This window comes from Capsella rubella, unplaced genomic scaffold, assembly GCF_000375325.1.
Source record: "Capsella rubella cultivar Monte Gargano unplaced genomic scaffold, Caprub1_0 scaffold_25, whole genome shotgun sequence".
Lineage (NCBI taxonomy): Eukaryota > Viridiplantae > Streptophyta > Magnoliopsida > Brassicales > Brassicaceae > Capsella > Capsella rubella.
Window position 1 is genome coordinate 59366 of NW_006238901.1, and position 6000 is coordinate 65365.

The 6000-nt window shown below is 34.6% G+C and overlaps 1 pseudogene; it reads right to left on the bottom strand.

Moving 5' to 3' along the window:
• Window positions 1-3019: 3019 nt before the first annotated feature.
• Window positions 3020-5669, bottom strand: LOC17874454 (annotated as a pseudogene).
• Between the last annotated feature and the right edge of the window lie 331 nt (window positions 5670-6000).

Genomic DNA, 6000 nt, shown 5'->3' on the forward strand with positions numbered 1-6000 from the left:
TACTGATGGGAAATCGAGACAATGCTCCAGTTGAAGCTATTGGCACCTATCGTCTCATTTTAGATGGTGGATTTTGTCTAGATTTATATCAGACTCTTTATGTTCCATCTATTTCCCGTAGTTTAGTTTCTGTAAGCAAACTTGATTTGGCTGGTTTTAAATCTACTCAAGGAGATGGTTGTTATAATATATTCTTGAACTCTAATCCAATTGGTTCTTGAATATTAGTTGATTGTCTCTATAAGTTAAAATTGGCTGATCAACCTTATGAGACACATCTCTCCTTGCATACTGAAAGTAGACTTAAAAATAAAACATGTACTAATAACTCATATTTCTTGTGGCATAAAAGATTAGGACATATTTCCTATGAAAGAATTAAAAGATCGGTAAAAGATGGAGTCATTTCGAAACTTGACTTTACCAACATAAAAGAGTATATAGATTGCATTAAAGGCAAGCAAACTAAACAAACTAAGAAAAGAGCCACAAGAAGTACACAGCTTCTTGAAATCATACATACAGATATTTGCGGACCATTTGATGTTCCAACTTTTGGAGGAGAAAAATATTTTATTACCTTTATCGATGATTATTCACGTTATTGTTATCTATATTTGCTGCATGAAAAATCTCAATATGTGGATATTGTACAAGCATTCATTATTGAAGTTGAGAGGCAATTAGATAGAAAAGTGAAAATCATAAGGTCAGATAGAGGTAGTGAATTTTATGGCAAATATGATGCGTAGTACACAACGCCTGGTTCTCCATGGTAGAATGGTGTAGCTGAAAGGCGTAATCGTACTTATATGGAAATGGTTAGATCCATGATGAGTCATGCTAACCTACCTATATCCTTGTGGATGGAAACATTACGTACCGCGGTCTATATCTTAAATCGGGTTCCCAGCAAAGCAGTTCCTAAGACCACTTTTGAATTGTGGAAAGGCTGGAAACCTAGTCTGTCACATCTCCAAGTTTGGGGATGTCCAGCTGAAGTATGGTTATGTTGCTGGTTTGAACTTATTTCATTTGTTAGATAAATAGTTTATTTCAAACAAGTATAAAAAAAGATAAATGATTATATATATAGATTAGTACATCTACTTAAACCCAAAAAGAAAAAGATTAATATATCAATTTACAAAGGTTATTTTTTTTTTCCTCAAATAAATTAATTATATTGATGTAAAAGAGTCAATACAAAGTTGATTCTGAAGCCAAACAGGCTGAGAAATAGAGTTTGCGTAAAAATTACAATCAATACAACCATATTTAGCTAGACTATGAGCAGCACCATTAGAAGTTCTTTTAACAAAACAGAAAGTGATAGAAGAGAATTTCGCAGCCCAGAAGTGTATGTCTCGAATTAAACTAATAATAATATGATCAGTTGATTGGCCATTAATATTTTTGATAAGTGTTTCACAATCACCTTCAAAGCATATATCTTGAAAACCTCTAATCCAAAATTGTTGAATAGCTGATAACAAAGCTTTTGTCTCTGCTTCCAAAGGAGTGTCTGTATGTCCCAAATTTGAAGATCCCCAAACAACCGCTGATCCCAAATGATTCCGTACAATCCATCCCGCAGTAGATCTCGAATGATGAATGTCAAAACCCGCATCAAAGTTACACTTAAAAGGATGCTCTGATGAAGGAACCCATTGAGAAGATACATGACTAATTTCCGCTGATCTTGTAGAACTTGAACCCCTGTTATTTGTGTGAGAAGTAATCCTAATCCAATCCTTAATTTCTCCTTGCGCCTGAAGAACTGTCCGCGAAGCACTTTCACGATAGCCATTAAACACCAAATTGTTTCGTGCTTTCCAAATATGCCATAATAACCAAAATGGTTGAAATCTTTGAAAACTTGTATTCTCCTAATATTTACAAAGGTTATACTGCAGTATAGATTACATTATCTCTTTATTTAATTTCCATATAGGAAACATAATATATATATAAAAAACATAGTACAGTATATACATCAAGACAATCGATCAGAACCAATTTATTCGACGGCATAAACAGAATTACGACGATATTAATAATATATATCGAAAGATTTTTCTCAAAGTCATTCTTTTAATTGGCAGTATGATAAATCCCAGTCAAGAGCTTATAAGAACAATAGACTTCAAACATTTTTCTCCATATATTTTATCATAAGATGTTATGAGTATTTATACATATTAAGGATGAGCTATCTAGATCTTAGAATATAGGAGATATACATGAATCAAAGATTTTACATAATCTATCCAAACCACTAACAATAACAAGATCACTTATTATATTTTCATTCTTTTTAACCCTATCTTAATCGACACCGGTTTACTTCGGTTATGCTCTCATCAATATTCCACCCTCCAAAAGAACTTTGTCCTCAAAGTTCATGAGAAAGCTCGTGCATCTTCTTGAGTAGCTTCTTCCCATCTTCTCCGTTTGTGTCGTCTTCTCGGAATAGCTTATCAACGATCAAAGGGTAGCTTCCTGTGACTATTTTTTTTTTCTTTTTCTCTAGTATTGAAAATATAGATTTTGATACCACAAATGTGGTCCAAATCAAAACCAAAAAAGAAGATAAAAAATAGGGTTTTATACTACAAGTTTGGTCCGAATCAAAACCAGAAAAATAAGATAAAATTAGATTTTGATACCACAAGCATGGTCCAGATCAAAACCAAGATAAATAGTGGATGAAGGTTGCTATTGATACCACAACGTGGTCCGGATCAAAAACGAGATGAAGGCTCTGATACCAATTGATAGGTCCCAATCAAGAGCTTATAAAAACAATATACTTTAAACATTTTTCTCCATGTATTTTATCATAAGATGTTATGAGTATTTATACATATTAAGGATGAGCTATCTAGATCTTAGAATATAGGAGATATACATGAATCAAAGATTTTACATAATCTATCCAAACCACTAACAATAATAAGATCACTTATTATATTCTCATTCTTTTAACCCTATCTTAATCGACCTCGGTTTACTTCGGTTATGCTTTCGTCACTGAGACACATTTGAAGTGACAAGATGGGGGAGAAGGGGTCGAAGCCTCGTAATACTCACGTATCTGCTCTCCGGTTGGGTAGACAATAAACTCACGTGCATTCATTGTTTTGATCACGTTAGTGTTAGCTGAGTAGAGAAGATGTGCCATTTCTTCTTGCGCTTTCTCTGTGTTGTGACGTCCGTCGAAGAAGAGGTAAGCTCGTTGATAGTCACATAGCTTTAAGTAGATGTTTCCCTTTCCACAACCGTACGCTTGATGCGTCCCAACACCGCAACACGATATGTTTGATCCTAGAATCCTACATATATATATCAAGTATTAAACAATTGATTTGTTAGAAATATATGTATCAGGTCGAGGGATTGATCTTACGGAATTTAAGAGGTCTATGTATTCTACGAATAATGGCGTCGTAGAAATCAAAGACAGCAAACTAAAAACCGTTAGTCAATTTCGGAGGACTTAGCAAAATCGTTTTGCATCGGACCGATGTTTGCGTTGTGTTGTTTGGCCAAATCGTTGAGTGGCTCGTAACAACTATTGTTGCCGGTGTTGTAGTCTTGTCTCACAACTGGTAAGCAGCCCAATGGTGCTAGCAATTGAACCCCAAATTTTGTCTACAATTATTTACAATTATTTAGTAAGTCAGTTGGACATAAAGTGGTCAAACTAAACGATGTATATTGGTTTGTTGACAACTTACGTTGATGTCATTCCTTAATTGAGCAATGACCTGACAGACAAAAGTTTGCTGCTTAGAAGTGTCTGTTCCGGGATTTGTCTGGATGAAATGCAAATAATCTTCCGTTCCAATGTATATCATAAACAATGATCGTTTGATGTATCGTCGGTCCAACTTGATTTCATTGTTTTGAATATATCCACTTGATGAGCCAGTGTGTACATAAACACACCAAAAATTTAAAAACAATTTAACTTTTTTAATTGATTTTTTACTTAAAGATAAAATGAATTTTTTACATTATAAGTTAATAGAAAGCTAACGTCTATAACTTTTTTCCCGTTTATAACTTTTTGTCTTTTACGTTTTACTTTTTTTGGCAAAAGTAGAGTTACAGTGTCCGCCGGAGTCTCAAAAATAGAAGTATCGGCAACAGCAAAACTAGCTCCACGGCTAATATCAGCGTCCTAGTTATACGCCGGTAGGAGTACTCCGTTCCGAATAGACATGAACTCAGCTCAGCTGTTATACTAAATCTTGTTTTAGTAATATATACTCCACAAAACTATATATTAATTTTTTTTATACCAATTAATTAATGCATGCGTGAACCAAGAAAAAAAAAGCAAAATCCGAAACCATCTTTTTTTTTTTTAACAAACCATCTTAATTAGTTATACCAGGAGAATGTCTTAACATATAATTAATAAAAGAAATATTGATTTTGTAAAATAAGTTTTCAAAAAAAATGAGACATTATGTGTAAAGTGTATTTACTAAAACATTTTTATTAAGTTTGTTATTGTTTTTAATACACTCATAATATAATATTAGTATTTTATAATTAAAATTAATGTGAATATACCCACAAAAATTATGCAATAGAGATTGTCTTAGAGTAGTAAGAGCGTACCAATAAAGTCGGGGACAATATCCATCAGAAAACTTGCTGTTTGTGTCGTCACGAGATTTGCCGTAAGGCCATTTGGTTTGGGGAGGAGAAACGGTTCGTTCCCAGGGTCGTAATAAGAGTCTCCGAAAGCGAACAACGCTATGTTGGGACTTGGGAACACTCTCAGCCAGCATAGACTCAAGTAATATTGCAAAATTTATCTAGTAATATTATAGTTAGAGTAAATGTAATTAAGAAGAAACAATGAAAAACTACAAGTAAATATATATAAATCGCATCTGAAATATGAGGCTCGCTGGGTCCAGACTTCCTTCTGGTTTTGACTCTTGGTTCCCTCTGGATCCGCTACATGCAATTCTAGGTCATCGCGGTTTTATTGATCTTGGCGTTCGATCTACGGCAACAGTTGCAGCTGCGATCCGTTGACAACATCGCCGTCGCCGCCGTATGCTTCTCCTCGTTAAGATAGAAGACGAACTAGACGTAATAGAGCTTTGATCACTGAGCATGATATCGCCTTGTGGCGTCATCAAGGATACAAATACATATCCAGGTTCTCAACAAAAGAAACTTGGGCCCAAATCCAGACTGTGGGGCAGACACAACCGTGGTTCAAAGGGGTATGGTTCTCCTCTGATACGCCCAAATACAATTTCTTCACTTGGCTTGCCAATTTGAATCGGCTTACTACAGGAGACAAAATGCAAGCTTGGAATGTTGGAATCTCTTAAGGCTGCGTTTTATGCTCTCATAATTGGGAAAATCGAGATCATTTGTTTTTCTCATGTACATATTCACGGAGTATATGGGAAGACTTGGCTCGGAGATTAATGCAATCCAATTTCGCTCTTGGCTTTGAGAACATACTCACACTTCTCTCTGGGCGAACCTTCACCACTGCCACTCGCTTCTTGTTAAGATATGTTTTCCAAGCTACAGCTCACACAGTTTGGTCGGAACGAAATTGCAGACGACATGGCGAAACTCCAAAGCCTGCAATTCACCTTATCAAATTCATCGACAGTGTTGTCCGTCATCGCCTCTTGTCCCTCAAGCGTGTCCACCCCTCAAAATTGGAGAGACTAAATACGTATCTGGTTGGAGATAAGGAGCTAAGTTGACAAGTTTTTATTCAAAAAAATCTCTAATATTGTTTATACTCAAAGGTTAAAAGGTTAAGAACTCTAAAAACAAAGGATGCATATATTTGTAAAAAGGTGTTTTTGGTTTGAATAAATTTAACATTCATTAGAAAAAAAGAAATATGAGTTAGATTCGAAATTTTGTTATTATATAAAACTATATATAAAGCGGTATGTTTTATTAAAGTTATTTATCTTAATTTTTCTTCTCTATTTTTGATTAAAT